Source organism: Xyrauchen texanus, chromosome 7 (assembly GCF_025860055.1).
Source record: "Xyrauchen texanus isolate HMW12.3.18 chromosome 7, RBS_HiC_50CHRs, whole genome shotgun sequence".
Classification (NCBI taxonomy): domain Eukaryota; kingdom Metazoa; phylum Chordata; class Actinopteri; order Cypriniformes; family Catostomidae; genus Xyrauchen; species Xyrauchen texanus.
This window is the reverse complement of record NC_068282.1, coordinates 44075947-44100680: the sequence shown is the minus strand read 5'-3', so window position 1 is coordinate 44100680 and position 24734 is coordinate 44075947. Positions and strand designations below refer to the sequence as shown.

Below are 24734 nucleotides of genomic sequence, written 5' to 3'. Positions count from 1 at the left end.
TCTGATTTATAGTCTGACCAGTTTGTTCATTGTGGCACCAGTTTTTTAGATTTAATACAATAAATGATGAAAAAAAAAAAGAATAATCATATATGATATTTAGTGTTTCCTATTTATTTACTATGGTGGTCACATGTGACCGGAAACAGTACAAGTGTTAACTATTCAACTATTTTCCCACTATTTTGACTGATCGAATCAACTCCAATTTCTTTGTGTTCAGATATCATATGGAAGTCTCGTACCCGTCAGATAAAGGAACCCAGTTTTCTTGAAGAAACCAAATTGATTTAGATAAAAAAAATAAAAATACCAAACAGTGCATGGGTTAAAACCAGCGACTAAAAACAAAACGTTTGTGTGTGTGTTCCGTTTCAAAAGTTACACAGCCTCCTTTTCAAATGGTTACCGGTTAGAACAAAATAAAAGAATGCTTAATAGCGTTATTTTATAATGCCAGTATTCTGCGCTAAGAAGGGGCAGTTCTGGGGGAGGTAAATTTGAGTGGTAGAATGGTAATAGTGGTATTCTCATTTTCCATCCCACTGAGAGTTCAGTGACCAATCCAGTAAATGAATACTTGGACACGTACCTCCGACATTTTTGTGCTGTTGGTGAAATTTTCAGATGGCCAATTGTTAATGAATGCTCATCGGAAAATTTTTAGGCATAGTTTTCCAGCTACAACAAGCGTTGACCGCCTGTATGATATAGTCATATTCATTAACCTAATTGTGCTAATGACATCATTGTAAAATGCAGGCGCGTGCAGAGGGGTTGGCTCTAGTGGCTTGAGCCCCTGCCCTTTTGCTGAGGTGCCCCTCCGACAGAGCAGTGTTCCAGGGTGTGCAAATGCCACCCAAAATGAAAGCTTGCACACTCAAATGAAATGACTTTTTTAAAGCTTTACAAAAGTATGTAGGGGTGCAAAAAATCATCAGCATTATGCTGAAACTTTGATGTATCGATTACAGAGTATAATAATAAATTATAAGGCAATAATTCGTATTGATAATTCGTAACAACAGTATTATATTTGTTTTTTAATTATAGACCAAATTTCCTTGTAATATTTTGATACATTAACAGGCCTTCCTACTTCATTGATAAAAGTGTTGTTAATGATGTTATTAAAAAAAAAGTCAATATAGCATAGCCTACAAGAAATTGAGGTTGCGCATGTGCACCCCTAAAGCCCCTCTAAAAGGTTTAGAACCCCTGCCCCTCAAAATGTCTGCGCATGTCCCTGGCTGTTAAGGATGAATGCTGAGTTGACTTGAGAATCTCCTGTGGACATGCCTATGTTAAATTTATGAACTATTCTAAAGACTGTATCCTGTTTGCCCTGTTGTCTTGCACTCTTTGAATAAAGCTCCCACACCTGGGACCTAATCTCCTCTCTCATTACAGCCTGAAAGTTTTTTGCCATCCTTTTGCTACTGTTTAAGTAATAATAAAAGGTCCTTAAACAGGTCCTTTTGAAGTTACTGACAGCTCCTTATCACTGCTTTCTGAGACATTATGAAATAATTATTCCTGTGCCACTGCTGAATCTGACAGTGAGGCTACCATCCATAATATACCTATTATAAAATTATTTATAATATTACCCCCAGATCGGGTTGGTCGTAACACGCTAGTTGCTGTCTCCTATGGTAAAAGCACGGAGGTTGATATCTCAGTGATATCTTACTAGCTAAATAAACGCAAAGTTATCTTTCTCCATAGGCGCCTTGTGGCTCAGAAAGCCTACATTGATCCATATTCAAATTTTATGATGTTTTGTATTACTGCAGATATTTGAACGTAATTCAAATCTTTTAAATTAGTACATTTCAACAGTTGATACATGACACAAACACACATGAAAACCAGCCGCAAGTAGTCGGTATAAAATAATGAAATGCCTCGTAATCATGAACTACTGTAATCCATTGAGCCCAGCGCTGAGAATAGGAACAAGTATCACATGACAATTGCGTTTACTAAGTAACTTTAGCTAGCGAACAATTAAAAATACACGTGCAACTTGAGAAGTTTAAAATAGTAAGGGAATTTATAGAACTACAAGGAATAGTTAAAGTATTTATTATTTAGATTTACCGCACTCTATCCCCCGCCCATTCCAGACAATGTTTCGTTCTGATTGGCCGATGTATTCAAAGGAAGTGGTGACAAACAACGTGCGCTAGTATGGCAGAGTCCTTGTGAATGTGAAATAATTTTATATTATATTGCAATTTATGACGATGGATGCTGTAAAATGGAATAAGCGTGCGTCACTGGTCTATGCTGTTGGTGTTTGGACCATGTTTGGTTGTTACGGATATTACAGATACACGCACAAATACGACCCTCCAGGTGAATCATAAAAAGTATAAACTGTCATTTGTCTAATGTGCATCGATATTATTCCACTGATTGGTTTATCTACAAATATTCTGACTTGAAAAATGTTTTATATCAGTAATATATGCTGTTAGCAATAAGTGAGCTTAATTCTTTTAGTGCATCAAAACATCATAAAAATGATTGGGTTATTATGTTAAGGGAAATATGACGTCATTATTTCAAATGGAAAAAGTATTAGCTCAGCAACGAAATAATAAAATGCGTTAATGTGCTGCTGTACATAATTTGCTGTTGGTTTTCTTTATTTCTTTTAGTTCAAATGCCAATGGACGAAGACAACAGGCCTAATATGAAGAAATTAGAAACAACACACTCGAAAACCACAATTGTCTATAAGGAGAATTTTGTGCCATATTCCACAAGGCTTTTAAACCTCTTCAGATCTACGAGTGAAAGTTCTCCCGACAGTCAAAATCATGAAGGACAGAAATAAATAGATTTTTTTTGCTCTGAAAAGAAGATGGACTCTCACATTTAAAAAAATTAAGTAAAACAAAAAATTGTTTTGGAACAATGAACTCATGACACTCATTACATAAGGGGAATCAAGCCGCTTGACCTGGATGGCTTACATCTTGATTGTCATCGACTGAGCTGTGCAACACCTTATGGAGAAAAAATAAGAATGTTTTGTGTTACGTTCTAGAACGTTACTTGTTTTGTGATATGTTGGGTGCATATATGTTTGTCTGTCTGTGCTGTGTTCTGCTCCTCTAGGATGAGTAGCGGCACCTGTTGCAAATCAACATGCTTGAGTCTTCTGATTGGCGCCTGTGGCCGTGTGCTCCGTTATAAAGGCTATCCAATTTGGAGTTATGGGAGAGACATTTACTACCATCGCTCTTGGCGAGTTCCTTTCCCCATGTCCCAGACGCTGGATAATTTCTCCCTGCGTTATATTCCATGTGAGGTATTGTAGTTTTTTGTAAAGCTTTTGTAAGGGAGTCATGTTGCACTGATTGCAGATGGACATTCACTGTTACTCCTGAGTGCAGGGTGTGTTAAAACCTTGTGGTTGTTTATTTCATTAGTTATTTTAGGGAGGTGTGCACAAATTATTTTACAAACCTTTTTTATTTAGAACTAGCTGAAAATATGGTATTTTGAAACCGCTTTTAACAGTGTAAAGCCCTTATACAGTAAATGCCTCTAAAATGTTGTTTTTCCCAGGGGTTGTGCCTGAATCTATTGTTGAATAGCCTTCACAATAAATCTAAACTGAAACAAAATTACTTTTACTCCATTTGTATATTAAATGTCTTTGTTAGATTTTAATATTGTGTGTTTGTTTTGTACTTTGTGCTGTTGAATATTGAAGAGTTCAGGGGTGTTATGGTCTCATTACATTCAGAGAGGTTTATTGCTAGGATTTGATGTTATTTTATAGATACTCATTGCTTAGACATATCCATTCTATTATCCAAACATTCTAAACCCCTCTCTCATCTAAGGGGTTAGGGTGTTTAAATAATTATAGAATCAATAATCAAAATTGCAGTGAATCACATGCAGTTAACGATATTAATACTGCATTTTTTTATCTTGTTTTGTCACACATTTGACAGTAAAGTATTGAGTTGGGATGCAGAAGTAAATTGACTGATATAAAGCAAATTAGCATCTAATTTATGTAGGGCTATGTTTAAACATTCTGACAGTAGGATGTCTATTCATTATTGAAGTAACTTTTTATTAAAGTTCATTAGAACTGAACACTTGCAGAGAAGAAAATATCGTAGCCATGTCCATAATTCAAGGGGGTCCAGGCTTTAAAGTTTTTTTTTTTTGTTAATTTCTCTGTTTGTGAAAAAATGTCCCGGTGTTCCCAAAACCAGTCTATCCCTTGTGCTGATAATGAGTCTGAAAAGGGGCAGTAGAAAAAGTAGTTGAAGAGTGTTTTCTTCAAAACATCAGTGCAGCTTGGTGTCAGGCAGGGCCAGCCCAAGCCTTTATGGGGCCCTAAGCAGAATTTGATTTGGGGGCCCCTCAGTGCAGCCAATATGATTGAATATTGTCAATGCTTGATTATTCACACGCTATATCAATTTTCAATTTGATTAGTTGTAGCTGTGTTGCTTACAACATACCAATGTCTGCCTGGCATGATTTTACCCTTCTACGGTTTTAAATGTTACAGTAGCACACCTATATTTACCCAATCCTGTTGTCCCTCTGTTACCAGTTTTGTGGACTTCCTAGAGAAGCCGTAGACGGTATAATTTCTTTATGAATAAGTGAGCAGCTCCACTTAAAGTTTTTTTCCCCATTAATTAACTTTCTGTAGGTGTAGTGGAAGCTTCGGCCATCAGGTTTTTCAGGGAATGTGAAGTTTTCCTTTATAGGCAGTGGCCCTCTGCTTACCAGATCAGTCCTTTCTGAGTCAGACAGGATAGATGACCACATCAGTGGATGCACATGCTGGGAAGTGCTCCTCGCATGCAGAGGATGGACCTGATGAAAGATAGCTATGTTAGATGTCATATTAGAAGGTAATGCAACTGTCTGTCAAAAACAAAGGCATGTTTTATCCATATAAATATAATGATCTGGGATTGTTGAAAACTCATCATCATCATCAGCTGTAGCACTGGCACTTTGGGCAGGTGGCGTTGGTTGTGCCCCACGTCCAAAATATTTCAACAGTGCTCCTAGGGAAGTTTCATAAGAGTACATATTTAACATATTTTGTAAAATATTCTGTCATCTCAACACAAATTATTATACACAGCAGCAAGCCATCTGTACACCTAAACAACAACTCTTAATCTAAAACTAGCTAACTGAGGCATAATGATATTGGAATATAATTGCAAAGACCCCAAAATGGTAGACTAATGTAAATAATGTTAAGTTGTTATCAGTACAAAGTTTATGGAACAGAAGCTTATTTTTATTACAAAAATATATACCCAGGAAAGTTATTTTTACACAGAAGACAAAAACTTTTTAATCTACAACTTGCTAAGTAATATGTTGTACTAATAATATATTAAGATGTCAAGGCTATTTATGGATGTTTAATCAAACTTTCCTACAAAAGAAGATATGCTACATAGGCTATGTTAACTAACTAGCCAGCTAATGTTAGCTCGTAACTTAGCCTAGCTACTTAACTTGGCTGTTTTTTTTCTTCCTCCGTTTTCTTCTTTTTCCTTTTCTTTGCACCAGAGGATATGTAGTTTGTGACATCGCTGTTTTGCTGTCTGAATGTGCTTGCATCCTGCAGCCCGTTAACATAATATTGCATTTAATATTGCGTTTTTGTATAATTACAATTGTCCATTTTTGTATAATCACAAAAAAACAAGCTATCATTTCATGTGCTCTTGGGGGGCCCCCTGGTGGCCACCGGGGCCCTAAGCAGCCGCTTAGTTCGCTTATGTCTTGGGCCGGCTCTGGTGTCAGGAATGGGGCGAGGGTGAGAAGGACTTTTTGTTTTTTTTTTGTCAAAATATGTTCTATCCCAGTTTATTGTTCATTGACGAAGTAAGCCATTCATGGGTTTACCTCCCAAAATTAAAAAAAAATGGAGCCATCCAGGCATGATCAAAACATTGATGTTTATATTTTTAGCGGCCTGCTCAACTCCACCCTTCCCTTTCTACCTTGACCTAAAGTGTGAGTTTGGGGCATATGAACATCCAAGGCACTCTCACAGCAAAATCATATGATATTGTACTGCTGCACTTGTATGACTTCGTACGACTTTCACAACAGCAAGTGACGTCGCTGGACATTTTTTTCCATCTAATACGTGACAATTACTTTGTTCTGTCACACACAACAGCTTCCTATCATTGTTATCTCTTTGTACTGATTGGTTAGGTTTAGATAAGGGGTTTGGGTAGGGGCATAGTATTAATAAGCATGTCCTTGACTCCTTGCGTGCAAAACTCACTTCCACGTTACACATCCAGGCATTTGCACATGATGAAATCGTATGAATTCATAACTCGTAAAATAAGTTATGCGATCGGGTTGGAACATCCATAGCAGACGTGTACAGAGGAAAATAAATGTAGCTTCGCCTACAGATGATAAAGCACAAATCTTTGCTAAAACTTTGGTACATTTGAACATTGGCATCACATGGAGTGGTGGTGGTGTAGTGGTCTAAGCACCATAACTGGTAATCTGATAATCAGAAAGATGCTGGTTCGAGCCCAACTCCAGGTTGCTCCGGGGGGATTGTCCTTGTAATAAGTGCTCTGTAAGTCGCTTTGGATAAAAGCGTCTGCCAAATGCATAAATGTAAATTTACAAGTGGACGCCATCCCACTCAAGGTATTGCAGGTCACCTCTGTCCCAAGTGACCTGCCATCGGATTATGATGAGCCACCTGGAATAACATTTCCCAACGGCTCTTTGGTATCAACAACTGGGTTGCATTTTCATTTGTCCGAGTGTTCGGTGTCTCACTATACAATCGATCTTTTGTCATTGGAAAAATATGGATAATTGAGTGTGATGCTCGGCTGAAGACGTTGACCATCAATCCCTTTCACTTGTGCTAGAAGGAAATCCCCTAAGGGGTCATCCTGCCCCTAAGGGCGGGGCAGGATGACACCTCCCCTTCCCCAGCGTCAGCCTGATGCGGAACAGATACAGTTGGCACATGCCATGGCTTCACAGCCACAGGACTCATCCACACACAACCCCTTCGATAATGATTGAAAAGCCACCCAATTAGTTCCCAAAATTAAAGGATGGGTGAGGCGAGGACTAACCACCAATATTATGCTTTTGTCCCCGGGTTATTTCTATGACGGTCAAGAATCATGAATATCCCCATGCATACACCTCACCTTCACCCAATTATTAGCCTCCAATGCCCCATTTTTGAACCAAGTATTGATGAATGGAGGTTTGATTACAACCTGAATCCACCCAGGCTTGGTATGTACCCCCTTAATACTCGGTCTGTGGGGTGTCTGTGATCTAGGTCAAGGCCCCCACCTCCATTACCGGGCACTGCTCTCAAACATGACCTGGCTCACCGCAACTCCAGCAGACCGGCCCAAGCATTCCGCCCACACTCGTGGCAGCTGACTCCTTCACTTGGGACAAAGAGAGGGGTAAAGAAGGGTAAAGCTTCATATAAACACTCAAAACGCTCTATTTAGTGGGACTGCCAGCACACTCAAAGCTATAGCTGGGCTCTCTCCCCCTCATTCTGAGGTCTGGCCCCTTTTATTTGCTCCGTCTCTCACTGTGAACAAAGAAACAGCAATTACCAGCAATTCATCTCAGGTGAAAATCATTACCACTTCATCTTTCCCTAGACGAACACTCAACCACCCCCTCGCCTCCACAGCCACCCTAGAGGTTTCTGTCATGGTTTCCCCATAGCTGTCACTCAAGACCACTTTGTCACGGAGCTCCTTGTCTCTGATGCCACAGATGTCCCTGTCAATGTTCTAGAGCCCGCTGCAGCCCCAGATCCTGCTGCAGTCCAAACTAAACCCTAGAAGTTCCTGTAATGGTCACCTTAGAGGTTTCTGTCATGGATGCCACAGAGGTTTTTGTCATGGCCTCCCCTGAGCTGGTACCCAAGTTCATTTAGTCCTGTTGGTTCCTGTCACAGTTCCAAAGCCGGCTGCAGCCCCAGAACCTATTGATGTCCAAACAGTTCCTGCGGTCCTGCCATGGCCGCCTCAGAGATTCCTGTCATGACTTCCCAAGAGCTGCACACAGCCACCTGGTACCAAAGCTTCTTGTCTCTGCTGCCACAGATGTTCCTTTGAATGCAGCCTAAGAACTCAAACATGAGTTGAGAAATGAGCTCATTCAAAATGAAAAAAATTTAATAAATAACTGTATCCTTTAAATCTTAAAATACTCAAAATAAACTTGTTTATTTCAGTGTGTAGACATTTCAAGCAGTCATTCTAAAGATTGCCCTCTGGTGTGACATAAATTATATAATTGACAAAATTATTCCTAATTGAGAAAATTATAGATTTTTTCCTGATTATAATTCAACAAGAATAGTAGATAATCATGTAATCTAATCATTCTCCCTCTAACTGAAGCTCATGTAGAGACTTTTAACACAAGTTTGAGTTTATTTTTTATTTGTAGTTCTTTCCATGTGTGCAATGAAGATATGAATTCATATCTAACAAAAAAATAAAAAATTGCACACTTATAATTTTTATTTCGATATTTTTCAATTTGTCACACTGCAGTGCATTGTGTCACAAGTGGACATTATAAACAACATAAGGCAAGTTACAGTTTTGAACAAGATCATTTTCTTTAGTCTTTGAAACTAGTTGAAGGCAGAGGTAATGCATTTTATGCCTCTGATCCCATGCTGCTGTAAAAGAGGTCGAAGAATATGGTATAGCAGGGGCACAAGTACCCATTTATTAGGGAGTATACAATATTAAAAAAAATTCTGAGCCATATTTGCAATTACTGTCAGTTGATACCAAGCACATTTTTTAGTGGTTGCATGAAGCCAATTCCTCTCAAGTTCATCACATTAACTATGGACATTCATGTGCCACTTGTTTGTAAAGCAGAAACTATGGACATATTAATTGATTATAATTTTTTTAAAACGTTTTGCTTGAACATTTTATTTCACTATAATTGTATTTATTTTAAAATGGTTTTCATATTTTTGTGCAGTACAATTAAATGTGTACATTTATGTGAAGGTTTAAGAGCGTGTGAATACCTTTTGGCACTGTAGCTGTTAATTATATTTCACCTTGAAAATCATGGTAGTCGGGATATATTTGAATTAAATTAGAAGTTCAAGAACAAATTATGCTTTGCTAACAGCTTTCATCTGTTAGCATACATCTGAATATGTGGTCTGCTCTTTTAGTCCACAAGGGAGCAGCATCGTAGAAACCGGAAGTCGTGTGGGACACATGATTGAAGACCAAACCATGAAAACGATCATTCAAAGAGTTACCAAGGCAAGCGTATCAGGTACAACACAAATTTCTTGTTTTCATAATGAAGACTGTTGACAGTCCCTTTAATTATTTCTTTGGAATTATTTAAATGAACATTTTATACAGCTGTGCGTCTCTCGCTTCTGTCATATTTGCTGCATGCTTCAGCGCATTCGCAATCATATTAACGTTATTGCAAGTTATAAACACAGTTTTTTAAAATGTACCTTTTAAATTGCACACGCATAACTGATCATACAGCCATCAAGGGCCATTTGTTTAATGAATTACCTTTATTGTATACAATTTCTTCTGACGTCATGGTGACGTCATCCGTGCATATTCAAGCGATTATGTTCTTGCAAAATTCTGAAACAGTTGGAGAGAAGCAGATCAGTTCAATAGGCAGAGGACTCTGTGTGTTGATTGGCTTCTCAGTTGAGGACACACAGAAAGATGTTGACTACATGTGAGTACTGATGTCTGCCCAAGATTGACAGTTTTGTGGAAATGTTTCTAGCAATCTATCAAGTACTAATAAATAATATGCATTTATTAGTCTCCCTTCTTGGTAGATTAGTCAGATCATTTCATTCATCTTTAGAATGTGAGGTAACACATTAAGTTATGGGTCTTTGAAAAGTTAAAATTATCTCCCAAAGAGATTGCTATTTCTGTAAATGAGGAATACTGTCAGCATTTACAAACCCTTCCAAACCTAAACTGTTTCTTCTGTGGAACGCAAGATATATTTGAAGCATGTTCACACAGCTCTTTTTACAGAGCCTCTTAGAGGACAGGGTGGATTTTATTTTTCTAAAATAGTTTTGCATGGTTTTTACATTTGTCGCAATAGTTTGAATTACCTTGCAGTATGTTTAGCTTTCCCACAATATAAATAAACTATGATTTTAACCTTGATATTCGTAGTAAAAGCATAGTAATAATATAGGAAAATGAAAACTGTGGTAATAAAAATAATAATTTTGTGGTTATTATGGTTTTACTATGAAGTTGTAAAAAATGGCACCTCCAGTGCCATTTTAAATGCACATAAGTGAACTGAAATATTGAGCATCTACTTCTGAGATGTTGTTCATGAGTAGCGCTCAAATATTGCGCTCTGCGTGAAGACTAAAAAGAGCCGCAAGTGTGTAAACAGAGCAGCCCCCATTCACTGACGCGCTGGAGCTGCGTGTGCATTTTATATATTTACTTATTAAACACAGCCTTTTGTGATTCACAGAGATGTTGCATGTCTTCAAGTGGCTTTGAATAAAATGCACGAGTCATATGAACTACTGTAACTGTGTTTTTATGGTTCGTTAATGTAATTTTTTTTAACTTGACTGTAACGAATATGACTAACACACAGATTTGGATCGGGCTCGTCGGACCGATACCAGATCTGTCTAAAAGCTTCAGTATTGGAGCTGATACCGATCCAGGTATCATCCCTACTTTTCGCCCTGTTTGACATTGCCATTTGTATAGCCTGGGCCTTAGAGTAGTAAATTCCCTTGCTCGCACAACAGAGCCTCTGATCGGGCTAATAATAGCCCATCATAGAGGTAGTTCAAAATGCGCACACCGCTCAGTTTCAACAGAGCGAGCGCTGCATTGATACACTTGAGAGTGAAAAAGTTTTGAAAGTTTTACACCTTTTTCGAGTGAGAGTAAGGAGAGCCAAGGAAAGGAATCTGAATTAATAAGCTTTTCCATCAAATGTGAATCTTAAAATAGCCTGAGACGATGTGCAACTCGTATACTGTATGAAAGTATGCTTGCGTCCTTAAGATCTATTGACACAAATCAGACCGAGGGCGGATGTGCGGTAAGATCTGTTTTTGAGATCCTGTTTTTAATGGGCACTTTGCGAGCATGCGATTCAAGCATCTCAGATCTAAAGTGGGCCAAAGCCCGCCTTCTTACTTAGAAACGGAAGACATCGGCTGCAGAACCTTTGTGTACCCCACGGTTCAGAACAAGCTCTATTGTGTTCTCTGCAAGGAGATTGTGAGTTCCTGCGTGCAACATAGGCACATCCCGAGCCGGGATCATAGATGACCGAACGGCGTAAGCGAGATAATGGGTGCACTGGTAAAAGAAGTGTGGTGGGCTTCTTCGAGTGTGTGTGTTTCATGCAGTGCAACAAGCGCTTTTGTCTTATGAGAACATCCTTTATTTAAACAACACACAGAAGCAACATTCTGTTTAATATCCCATCCCCAACAAACACCAGCAGGGAGAGGGAGAGAAAAGAGAAGGTTTGTGTGTCTCATGAAGGCATTATGGGTGCTTTTCTCTTTTTGTAAGAATCATTCTTTATTTAACACATAACATGGAAACAATATTTAGTGTAACATCCCGGCAAACTCTGGTGTGTGTGTGTGTGTGTGTGTGTGTCATACAGCGAATGCTTTGTTCTTATGTAAGAGAGATTCTTATGTGAACACCACACAGAAACATATCTGTGTATCATCTCAGTGACCTACAGCGGGGAATGAGCAGTGAATGAATGTGTGCATCTCAATATTTGTGACATTTCTAATTTTTTATGAAAACATAGTTTATGTGAACACCATACACAGAAACAGCCTGCGTGAAGCCTCCCGGTGAACACCAGAGGGGAGGGGAAGTGTGTAAATTTGCGGAGTCAGATCAGCAGGGGCAGGGTTCTCTGCCTGGTGCTGATCTGAAATAGTGTTGAGTCATCAGACTGAGGCAACCATGAAATATGGGCTGCGTCTGAAACCAAGAAAATGCTACCTTTTGGAGGCTGTAAAGGGTGGTAGGATGAGGTATAAATAAGGTGCTTAACTGTGCAGAGACCAGTTTCCTTAAGATTTCCATTCATTCAAAACTGCTGTCAGTTAAGTCATTTACTGATCAGGCAGCAAGTCAGCTGCCTATGTTTTTGGATGCAGCCTTTGACTATGTCATGGCATGTATCAACTTGAATCGATGGCTTTTTTTGAACTGCGGTCCTCTGACTTTAAGGCCAGCACTTAATGAGGCAAGTTAACATGCAATCAAGGAAGAGTCTTTTGATGGCGGCCATACTGCAGGACCGCTCATCCAGGTGAAATATTTCCGGCTCAGCTGGAGGGGGCCACTGTAAACCGAGCTCCTCAACCACCCACGAAGGGACACAAGTCAGCTCTTATCAGTGGCATGTGCACGCTCCTCACCCTCACTGGGGGAAGGGACAGTGACATCCTCCATGGACCACTCGCTCATATTTGATGCTCCGAGGTACGTGATGTCATCCCCATCGTCAGAACAGCCAACGTGATCAGGCCATGTACTCCGATAGAGGGCCGGCGCTCATCACACGTATACTGTACTGGCACGGATGCTACATCAGAAGATCAAAAGGATCATGGGGCTTGCACCAGTGTGGGACTGTCAACTTCGACTTCATCCAACTCAACCTCACAGCCGTGCCTCCCTGTGTGAACCCTTGGGATCTAACACCGAGGTGGTGGGTGGGAGGGTGTGGGAGGCAGGATCGTCCCTCAGAACGAGGGTGATCCTTGAGCAGAGCGTCTGGAGACTCAAGTCTCACAGTTTGTCTCTTTGAGAGCCTTTTTGGCGTGGCCGCGGCCCAGGCAGTGAACGCAGCTCTCATGTTCTGATGGTGGGATGTGTCGCTCGCATGCGGAACACTTGTGGAACGACATTTAGAAAAATATGCATTGCACACAAGCGGCTCTTTATGTGATACATCAACATATTAATATGTATATATGAAAAGTATACAATATCTCCTGCCAGAAAGCTGCGGGAAGCGGGGGTGTCTCGCTGAACTGCTGCATTGTTCAATGGCGAGCATCTGAATCGAAGAACCCATTCACGAGAAGTGTCTTCGATGGCGAGGTGGAGAAAATCTTCACCGGAACACTGCAGGATGCGCTGAGTGGTACAGGTGATGAGTAGTCCTGTCCATGTCTGCAGGGAAGTCACGTCTGCTGGAGGGTGTCCGTTGACTGTGAAGAGAGGGCTGTTCAAGATGAGATTATGTCCTAGTCAAGTTGAGACTATGCTGGTCTTGAAGGAAGATTTTGAAGAAATGGTGTTCGCGTACATGCTTATATAGGCCAACTGTGCGCCTAAAGGCTCCGGGGCTTAAACACCATTGCCAATCTCAGGATTGGCGTTATTGTACAAGGGCTTCAACTAAGTCGTGTGTGTGTCAGTTCACTCTGCAGTGTATTCTTAAGGGAAATAAGCCTGACTTCCACTCCGCCATGCCTGCTGAACTGGCCCAGCCCTTCTACAACAACTTATTGGAGCAGCTGTGAGAAGCATATAAACCAGAGCTGATCAAAGGTTAGAGCAGACCAGCAAAAGTGCAATTCCTCTGATGCTGAAATAGCAGCAGTTAAACCCTTTTGAAATAGCTGCTTGCTTGAAAAGCATAAGATTTTGTGACCGTTTAAAGGTATTTACTGCACCAATACAATGTAGTAAGTAACCTATGGTGCGTTTACATCATGTCTGAAACTATTTTCTGTTGCAGTCAGTTTATGCTGCGTGCCATATTTAGTCAGATAGCAACTAAACTGTAGTGTTTGTATTAACTACTCAATGTCATTGTAGAAAGTGAGTTAGGCAATTGGAGAACACATAGGCCCTGATTTTACACCTTTTTGAACCTTTGTACTTTGTAATTATGTGTTGTAGATGGGCAGTTTGGTGCATATATGCAGTTACACATTCAAAATGATGGACCTGTGTCTATTCAGCTAGAGTCTCCTTCTGGTCCCATCGATCCTAAACAGGTATCCATCTTTACTTTTGAGAAACAGTTGATGGTTTCTAAGTGTTCTTAAACTTAGCTTGGGTAAAATACATTTTGTCATATCAAAAAGTTATCTTAAGCTATAGAAGTTGCTTGATAGTACATTTTAAAGCTGAAGTATGTATACTTTCTCATATCCCAGCTTTATATGCAGAGACAGCCATAAGATGTTTGGAGCAAACTGGTATAATAACAGTCATAAGCCTTTTTACTGTGCTGTGGTGCTAGCATGTAAGTTTCTTCAACACCGCTAGGGGTGCTAGAGTGCCTTAATCATTGCATTAATAGTGGTGCTGTAGTAGAGGAAGGTAGTACATCATGTGGAGATGGAAGTATGGCTTGCTAGCTGTGCTCATATAATCTTGAATCTTTTCAAGTCCTTGTTGAGAAACACCTGTTTTAATCTAAAAAAATATATATATTTTTGTGATTTGTAGAAGACATATTGCCAAGGGATTGTAAAGCTATATAATTGTCTTGGATTTTGAGAATGCACAATATAGCTAGCCATCCAGGGATGAAGTTCATGATCAGATGTTCCCACTCTTGTCTACCGAATCTTCTTCCAGACATTCATTACACTTCTACCTTGCCATACCTACTCCAGAATTACAAGATGAAACCTTACAATACATCTGCCAACTAACCCTAAAAACAGACACCACAGATTAGTTCAAAACACAGCTGGAGAATCTGTTGAGAGATTGGCCAACTGTCTGTACTCAGGAAATTGGACATTCCAAAATAGTAAGACACAGTATAATCACCACAGACGAATTACCTGTCAGAAAGATGATACAGAGTGTCAGTAGACAAACAACAGTTTGACAAAGAAATTCTAGATCTGTGAAATTTGTCCTTCAATTTCCCCATGGACTTAACCAGTCATCATTGTACCAAAAAAAAAAAAAAAGGTTCAATACTGTGTGTAGACTAGGGTTGTCAAGCAGGTCCTAATCTGAATCTTAAGAAGTTTAACCATGTACAGAGATCCCTCATGTTCTTAGGCCATTGTATCTAGGGAAGGAGTCAAACAGATCCTTCCAAGGTAGCAGCAATCTGTGATTTTCCCAGTACCAAATCACTCAAGGATGTTCAAAGATTTTTGGGATTGACAGGTTGGTATCACAGATTCATACAAAATTTCTCAGAGAAAGCAGAAACCGACCACTTGGACATGGAATGAGGCTGTCAAGATGCTTTTGAGAAGATCAAAAACTGGGTTTTCCAACATCCCAAACCTTCAAGGCTGACACGAGGGACTGTTCATCTGCCTGGATTTTAGTTCGGTGTCACATACAGAAAGGGACAGTGCAACGTTGTGCCAGACACCTTAACACGGAGCCTATACCCTACACCACCTCATATGATAGTCATGGTCAAAGCTACCAGTTCTTCTGTAACTCCATCCAACTTACCTGTAGACCTTGTTAAAAGGCCTTTCATGGATTAGCGCCCTTATATTTGACAGAAATAATACATCCGTATGTTCCCGTCCACGCTCTTAGATCTCGTGCTAGACTTTCTTGTCGTACCGAAGTTCAGACTGCCCGTTGGTAGGGCTTTCAGTATTTCAGCACCAAAGCTTTGGAACCAATTGCCCCAAAACCTTTGTAAATCTACATCACTCCAGACCCTTCAAGACAGAAATAAAAATGTATTTATAAAAATGTAAGTTATTCAATTAAGAACTCTTCCTACAGCTCATGTCTCATCACTCTCTGTTGGGACTGGTTTGTGGCTCGCTCTTAAAGTCCATCTCCACTCTAACTGCAATGACAAACAGCTGTTAGAGACAATCATTGCCAGGTGAAGATCCTTACCATTCTCATCTCACTCCATTCACAAACCAATGCTTAACCACACCTCCAACATCACACTTCTTTCTTTTTTTTTGTCTTTTGCTTCAGCTGTCCAAAAAAGAGAAGCAATTGCAGCGGAAATAGAAAACCCGATCGAAAGGTCCCTCCAGAGTCCAGAGAGAAAGGTGCACTGCGCAATAAAGGAGATCCTATTGCGAGCAGTGGAGCAGAGGGAGATGTGTCATCTGAACGGGAATCATAGAGTGCATAATGGTGAACTTCACTGCCACTGTTATACCTTATTTTCACTTATTTTCCATGTTAAATTTGTTTAATTTCATTCCGCTAGTGACCTGCTGTCTGTATCGGTTGCTATATCCTTAGGCAGCAACACTGCATACTATACAGATAGCACTTTGAACAGGAGACTCTAATGGCATAAGTTTAAAAATGCATAGCAGACATGCATATATTGGGTTGAATAAATAATTTATCTATAGTTTTTCCATATTGGATGAATTGGACGTTTATTATGATCAATGGGAATGTGCCTATGATGTCTTAATATGCTGCCTGTTGGAAGCTTACTAGAACAGAACAAGTGATGGATGAATACACTCATGATTTACTGGAGCCTTTTACCCATTTTTATTCATAGGAATCAAGCATCAGGGGTTGGTCGGTGTTGACGGTGGGTGTTTAGGCTTCTAACAGTGTTTTTCTTTGTTCTTGTTTGTTTAATAGGATTTTGCAGCACACAGATGTGTCCAGCTTCCAGAGGAATTCTGTCTTCAAGGGACATCTGTCTCATTACTGTCTCTGTCAACTGTCTGACATTGTGCCCAGCCTTATTTTCTTCTGAAACTTTGATTGTATATAAACACCAGAACAAGTGCTCCACAATTACCAGTTGAAAAAAAAAAAAAAAGACTCGGGCACACTTTCAGTGGTATAATAGTGCCACGTTTGGACATTAAATCTGAATAATTAGTGTGCCATCTTATTTAAGTATATACATCTCTGTGATGTGTTTTAATAAAAAAAAATTGCAAAGTAAAATATGCCCTATCTTAATATAGTCAGGAAAGTAGTATCATATTTCAATATTTTTCCCATTACATTTAAATGATTAACAGGTGATGCAATGGAGCCAGTTGCATTAGACCCATAATTTGAAATTGGGTGGTTTACAGATTGTCACACTTGAGTTCATACTCAGACTTCAGTGTGAACAGCTAACAGAGCACAAAGGAGCTTTTGTGAGGTAGCCAACTTGCATAAAAGTTTAAGTAGACAAATGCAAATGATTATCCTTAAATTTGAAATAGGGCTGTGTTTTCCTCCACTTTTGCAAATGTGAAAATTTACCTTTGGACAATTAGAGTTAAAGGGTATTGAAACGTATGTGATCAGACAGGGATTTGATGTGCTTGCAATTTTTCTTTTTTTTTATGGAAATAATAATAGACATTAGATCTACAACATCAATGACATCCAGATCAAAGATGTCCATAATAAAGTAAAATAAATGTAGAGGTTACAATTTAAAGTATAACAGTTACAGCTATACAGATTTATAGAAATACTGGCTAAAATAAGGAACAGACAAAATTTAAATCATTCATAATAATTCAATCATACCAAATTATATTAAAAAATGTTTAATGTTCTAAATTCAGGTGTGTGTGTGTGTGTATTCCATTGGAAGGCGGAGGCGAGAACCGGCTTGACAATATAAATAATAGTTTTAATGACAAACTTAAAAGACAAACACACATAACGGACATCTCTCTCTCGTCTCACCACCGTCTGTCATTGGCCTTTATCCCTCTCAGAGGCTTAATTTGCCTGATAAGGGACCGGGTGTGTATGATCACGACCCGGCCCCGCCCTCCACCCTGCCACAAATATATATATATATATATATATATAAGGTTTATGGGGATCCTGAAATATGACATTTGATTTCCTTATAAAAATAAATAAATTCTGTTTGAAAAAGTTTTGCAGGATCACAAAGTGAAATATACTTGGTAAAGTATACAACATTTTATTTTATGAATATAAAATGGATAAATTCAAGACTGTTGCCTCCTTTGGTTTAACAAAATAATAATATGATATGGCGACTATTTTAATATAAATGTATGATTAACATTCATAGTGCTAAATACATTCTACCCAAAATTTATTAAAAACACTGCAGTCAAATACGTCACTTGGACTTCTTTTCATCATTACAGAAAGTAGAGTTGAGATGGTAGATAAAATACAGCTCTAGAAAAAATTCAAAGACCACTGCTAAATTATCGGTCTTTCTGAATTTACTATTTATAGGTATGTGTTTGAGTAAAATTAACATTTTTGTTTTATTCTATAGAGTACTGTCAACATTTCTCCCAAATTCCAAATACAAATATTGTCAATTAGAGCAATTATTTGCAGAAAATGACAACTGGTCCTCCATCAAATTTCACAGTGAGTGCAAGACCCTGTGGCTTGAAGGCCTCTCCAGGTCTCCGTCTAAACATTAGACGACCAGGTTGAGGATTGTGATGATCTGGTGGCGCTTCAACAAGGTTGGAATCGGGCAGATTCGTCTTTGTGAAGGACACATGAATCAAGCCACATATTCCAGTTATCCTGGAAGAAAACTTGCTTCCTTCTGCTCTGACAATGTTCCCCAACTCTGAGGATTGGTTCAGCAGGACAATGCTCCATGCCACACAGCCAGGGCAATGTGTGGATGGAGGACCATCGGATCAATACCTGGTCATGGCCAGCCCAATCTCCAGACCTGAACCATTGAAAACCTGTGGAATGTGATCAAGAGGAAGATGGATGACCATCAAAAAAAGCTGAGCTGCTTGCATTTTTTCATCAGGAGTGGCATAAATCACCCAACAGCAATGTGAAAGACTGGCAGAGAGATGCCAAGACACATTAAAGCTGTGATTTGAAAATCAGGGTTATTCCACCAAATATTGATTTCTGAACTCTTCCTAAATTAAAACATTAGCACTGTGTTGTTTAAAAATTAATACAAACTTGTTTTCTTTGCATTTTCGAGGTCTGAAAACACTGCATCTTTTTTGTTATTTTGACCAGTTGTCATTTTCTGCAAATAAATGCTCTAAATGAGAATATTTTTATTTGGATGGCTTTCTAGAATAAAACATAAATTGTCATTTTAGTCAAACACGTACCTATAAAGAGTAAACCCTGAGAAACTGATAATTTTGTCAAACAAAAACATGTCAAATCTTGGACTATCTTTTCCTTTTCTGTCAATGGCGCGCCTGCCTTTGTCACGTGATCACGAGGAAGACGAACGCAGCGCTCAGATGTGACTCGTGTCTGGCAAACCAAGGAACTCTAGAATGTGTCAAACTTTCAAAACTATCGGACTCTAACAGAATACTTTCATTCTCTTATCTTTTTAGCAAGCCACATGTGTTGACGGAACCTGTACAGTATCGCCAGTGGTGACAGTTGCAGAGGAGCACACACGGTATGTTTATAAATGTTCTTAAGCCGTAATTGTATTGCGTATATAATTAGTTCGATACTAAAGCGCGTTAACCTCAAATGTTTTTGTAAATGTATTTATGTCTGTCTCGCTTTGATTTACACACTGATCTGCATTTTCAGCTGTTACTTAGAATTTAAGATATGTGCATGCTGTTCATATTTTCTATGTTCACTTAGAGTAACACCTGCATAAACACAGTATCCAATAATATATTGTTATAAACATGAGTCCTACTAAACAGAGCAGAACAGAAGTCCTACAGACATTTTTATAAAAGCATTTATTGTTTTTATTTTTATTTAACCTTGATTTAACCAGGCAAGTTATTAAAGAACAAAATTAAGCGAGGTTAAGTTAGTTTTGTTTTTTGATATTCCAGACACATTCGGCGATAACTCTTAAACAGCTTAGAACATGGAAAGCTAATAATATTCCCCAAGCTTGTTTTCATTATTTTTACTCGATATTATAAGCATTTGCCTGCAAAAGTAAGACGTCCTCTTGTCGCAGCGGCAAGTAAGGGACCGTGGAGAAAGGCCTTTTTTTTCTTTTTTTTTTTTTTTTTTTAATTAGCTTGGTGTGTGTGAATTGCACGTCCAACATAAACCTTCTTTTCGCAATAGCTTTTTTGTTAAAGGAGATAGAGACACAAAAACAACGTATTTCAATGGAGGAGGACAGTGCACAAGTTTCACAATCATTAGTTTTACCCCTAGTGACTGAATAGGAAACTGCATGTCCAAAATCACATTTCTTTTTGTAATAGCTTCTTTGTTGAAAAACATAGAGGCACGAAACCAACATAATTCAGTAGAGATGTCATTGCGCAACTTTCACAACCATTAATTTTACCCCTAGTTGTTGAATAGGGAACTGCATGTCCAAAATCACCTTTCTTTTTGTAATAGTTTTTTGTTGAAGGAGATAGAGGCACTAAACCAATGTAATTTAGAGGAGGACTGTGTGCAACAATCACAACCATTCGTTTTACCCCTAGTGGTTGATTAAGGAACTGCACACCCCAAATTTACATTCTTTTTGTAATAGCTTTTTTGCTGGTGCAGATAGAGATATGAAACCAATGTCATGACCCTGTCCATTCTGAGTCAGACAGTGATTAGGAAGATGAGGATGAGATTGACCCTCAGTCAGCCCCAGGACCTGCCCGTCAGCAGCCAGGACCAGCCTGTCTACAACAAGCTCATCAGCAGCCTGCAGGAACAGGAATATGAATGGTGAAATTGAAGTTTTCATCCCAAACACCATAGAAAATATTCTGGACTGCACTGTCTTTTAGAGAAGTTGTGTTTTTGGAGAGAGTTGGAAGGAGATGGACTAAATTCATTTCTCTGCCCGTGAATGCTTCGTGAGCTCATCCACCTTAACTAAACTTGACGGCGGGGCAACCAAGGTCGAGCTTCCCCATGTTGAGCATGCCGTGGCAGTGCACCTGTGCCCGCAGGGAGCAGCCACCTGGAGTAACTATCCAAGGCCCCTTCCCAGGCATGTACGTTTTCTTCATCATTAGTGGCAAAGGCTTACAATGCCGTGGGTCAGGCCACCTCACCCCTGCACGCCATGACCATCCTGCAGCAATACCAGGCCAAGGCGCTTAAAGATCTGCAGGAGGTTAGAACCAACCCAGGGCTTATGCAGGAACTGCGCACCACAACAGACCTGGGTTGGACGATGTCCACTTTTGTGGTCAGAGCAACATCTGTTGGACTCAACCTTGTGGAGATGTGTGATGCCGAGAAGGTCTGCTTTCTCGATACGCCCGTCTCCCAAGGGGGGCTCTTTGGCGACACTGTCGAGGCCTTCACCCATCAGTTCTTGACAGTGAAGAAGCAGACTGAAGCCATTAAACACATCCTGCTGCAGCGAGACTTGGCCGCCTACTGGCCTCCGAAGTCCTGCACCCTGTCAGCTTCTCACCAAGGCTTCGGCATCTCGACCAACTGGGGCTTCTGGTCAACTGGGAAAAGAGCAAGCTCTCCCCTGTGCAGAGCATCTCTTTTCTCGGTATGGAGTTAGACTCGGTCACCATGATGGCACGCCTTACAAACGAGCATGCACAGTCGGTGCTCTCCTGCCTGAGAACCTTCAGGCAGAAGGTAGTGGCCCCGCTGAAACCATTTCAGAGGCTCCTGGGGCATATGGCATCCTCGGTGGCAGTATTTCCTCTCGGGTTGATGCATATGAGACCGCTCCATCACTGGCTACAGACTCGAGTCCAGAGTTGGGCATGTGCCATGGTACTTGGCGTGTGACTATCACACCACGGTGCAGTCAAACCTTCAGAGTTCCCTTAGAGCATATCTCGAGGCGCATCGTGGTCATGATGTATGCCTCGAATTCAGGCTGGGCGCCAAGTGAAATAGGCAGGCAGTATCGGGGCTTTGGACAGGGCCCCGTCTGCAATTGCACATCAACTGCCTAGAGTTGCTGGCAGTATCGCTGGCCCTGCAGGGGCTTTGGCCGTTGATTCAGGACAAGCATGTGTTGGTACGGACAGACAACACAGTGACTGTGGTGTACATAAACCGCTAGGAAGGTGTACGTATAGCAGCATATCACGGTAAACTGGATGGGAGACCCTCACGGCAGCACAACCTTATCACCAGGTTCCTCAAAGGTTTGAGGAGATTGAATCCCCCTAGACCACACCTGGTTCCCTCCTGGGATTTATCTGTGGTCCTTCCTGCTTTACAGAGAGCCCCGTTTGAGCCCATGGAGCAGGCTGAACTCAGCACTTTGTCACTGAAGATGGCCCTCCTGGTGGCGGTTACTTCTATCAAGAGGGTTAGGGGCCTGCAGGAGCCGGCACATTCTCATGTGATCCTGAGACCCCGGTTCAGTTACGTGCCCAAAGTTCCCACCACTTTCTTCCGGGATCAGGTGGTGAACCTGCAAGTGATCCCTTCAGAAGAGGAAGACCCAGCCTTGTCTTTGCTGTGACCAGTTCGCAGACTGCACGCAGAGGTTTTAGATGCTCAGAGTAGCTCTTTGTCTGGTTTGGAGGGCAGCAGAAGGGGAAAGTTGTCTCCAAGCAAGGTTGCCTTGTTGGATTGTGGATGCAATTTCTCTGGCTTACAAATCACAAGGCCTGCTGTGCCCTTTGGGAGTCTGGGTGACCTCCACCAGAGGTGTTGCATCCTCTTGGGCACTGGCAAGGGGCGCCTCTCTTGCAGAACAGGTTTTGACCTGAGTTTTACGAGGTGACAACAGGTAGGCCGGGCAGCCGGTCAGGTGTATCACTTGCATTGCGCCTTTCCCTTTTTTAAGGTGAAAATGTGCGCTATGTTGTCCACAACAGTTCGCCGCAAATGGTGAACACTGGACACCTCTATTATTCTTTAAGCACTATTCGGTGGCGAACTCTGCGGAGGAGTAACGCCGCCTATCCCAGTACACGTGGTATACCCCTTTTCAGGTGAGGCCATGTACTTGGGCTCAGTGCTCCATACGTGGTGATCCCTTATGATGCTTTTCCACTTTTCGGTTTCCTCTCGGGTGAACCCTGTGTTTCAGATCTCTGCTCTGCCTCGGCAACTGTTGCAGTGTACCCTCTCCATAGATCGGGTCCTTCCCAGTGGCATCATTCCATATGTGAACTTTCCCATCGGTAAGTCCATGTGAGGTATTCTCCACATGTTAATCTCCCTCTGGTTGGATGTGGTCTCCGTAGTGCTCTCCCTCGTGTAGAGGAAACAGCACTTCCCCAGCACTATTCTAGCAGGTACTTGGTGGGAAATTGCTTAATGCAAAAATCAGGAAAGGCCACCGCCTGTAGCCTCCTTGGTTAAGTGCCTCCTCCCACCCTTATCGGGACCAGGGAGACACCTTACCTAATTCGCTGGAAGGTCACGACCTGGTTGAACATTGTCCACTCCTCCGTACATTGTGACATGGTTCAGCACCTGCTGCGTTTCGTATATGAACCTCTAGTGTCACTACATCGACACAACGTCAAGTGAGTGACAGACAGAGAACTTCTTGGTGACTGATGTAACCTCTGTTCTGTGATGGAAGGCGCTGCGCTGAACCGACCGCTGACATGGCCGTGACTCCCTCGGTTCCTCAGCACAACTATGAATGAGTGGTGCATGCCATCTTCTTTTATAGCTGTAAGTCCGGGGGGGAGAGTGGCATGCAAATTCCACTTGCAAATTTTCATTGGCCTTTTCTGAATAAAGCAAAGGTGATTGGGACCCTCAAGAGTGAACCCCTAATGTCACTACATTGACACAATAATACATGAAAACACACTACGACACAAAAAGAGATCATTAAAATATCTTTGTGTAAAGCATTGAGTGTCTTGCAAAGTTTTTATTCCAAACTATGTTGGAATATACTTGTTATAAGGGTTTGTGAAAAGAGGATTGTAACGTTTGTTCTCATCATCTTGCAATAGATGAAATCACTTACACCTAAGGAAACCACACTTCTGGGTTATTTTGAGCAGCAGATTTCAAAGATGGAAATAGGCAGCTCTGCAGTTTTAATAATCTTTTAAGTTTTATAGAATATAATACTGTCTTTTAATGTAAAAAAAAAAAAGCTATTATAAATGTTTTATCTATGGTTTACAGTGAAGAAATGATGTCAGTTCTTTCCTGAAATATCAGCAAAGCAAGTTTAAAATTGATTCAATGAGCTTCTATGATTATGTCAGACATGTAACAGGTTGATGAATACACATCCTCACATCTAACACTTCTAAAGCTTAAGAAATGTGATATATAAAAATAAACCAAAAATTACCACTAGACTAGCAATATGTGTCTTTACTGCTTAAATTATTTACCCACATACAATACATAGTAATATTCTTATTTCAGTATTGTAATATTCCATATCAAAACTTAATAACATCTGTTTTTGATTGATTGAACAATATTATTTACTGCATTCAAAATAAATGCAAATATTGCATTATTTTAGCAGTATGAAATTATTTTTATTCACTTAACCTTTCACAAACAGTAGTCCATGTGCTGCGGTGGTGGAGACGGGATCTGTTCCTCCTGTTATATCTTATATGGTGGTCTTAATAATATAATATTATTGTTAGATTATATTTAACCTCATATCTGTCTCAGCGACAGCATTTTGGAAATTAAAAAAAGCAGTTTGCGATCAGAGTTTACGTAAATTCTTTGTAAGTTAATATCCACAAACAGCTGCTGCGGGTCAATTGTGTCTAATAGAGCAGACGCGATAACAATGACGGTGACCTGTGAATTATCATAATTTATGTAAAATCCTGT

General features: G+C 40.3%; 1 protein-coding gene and 1 pseudogene across 1 annotated transcript in view; both read left to right on the top strand.

Annotated features, from left to right (window-relative positions):
* The first annotated feature begins 13194 nt into the window (after positions 1–13194).
* LOC127646127 (D-aminoacyl-tRNA deacylase 1-like) lies at positions 13195–16191 on the top strand (annotated as a pseudogene).
* Positions 16192–19296: 3105 nt separating this feature from the next.
* Positions 19297–24734, top strand: part of LOC127646253 (ras and Rab interactor 2-like) — a 56104-nt gene continuing 50666 nt past the window's right edge. Inside the window, exon 1 of the mRNA XM_052129750.1 lies at positions 19297–19440. The gene's annotated coding sequence lies outside the window, so the exon portion shown is untranslated. The remainder of the gene's footprint in view (positions 19441–24734) is intronic.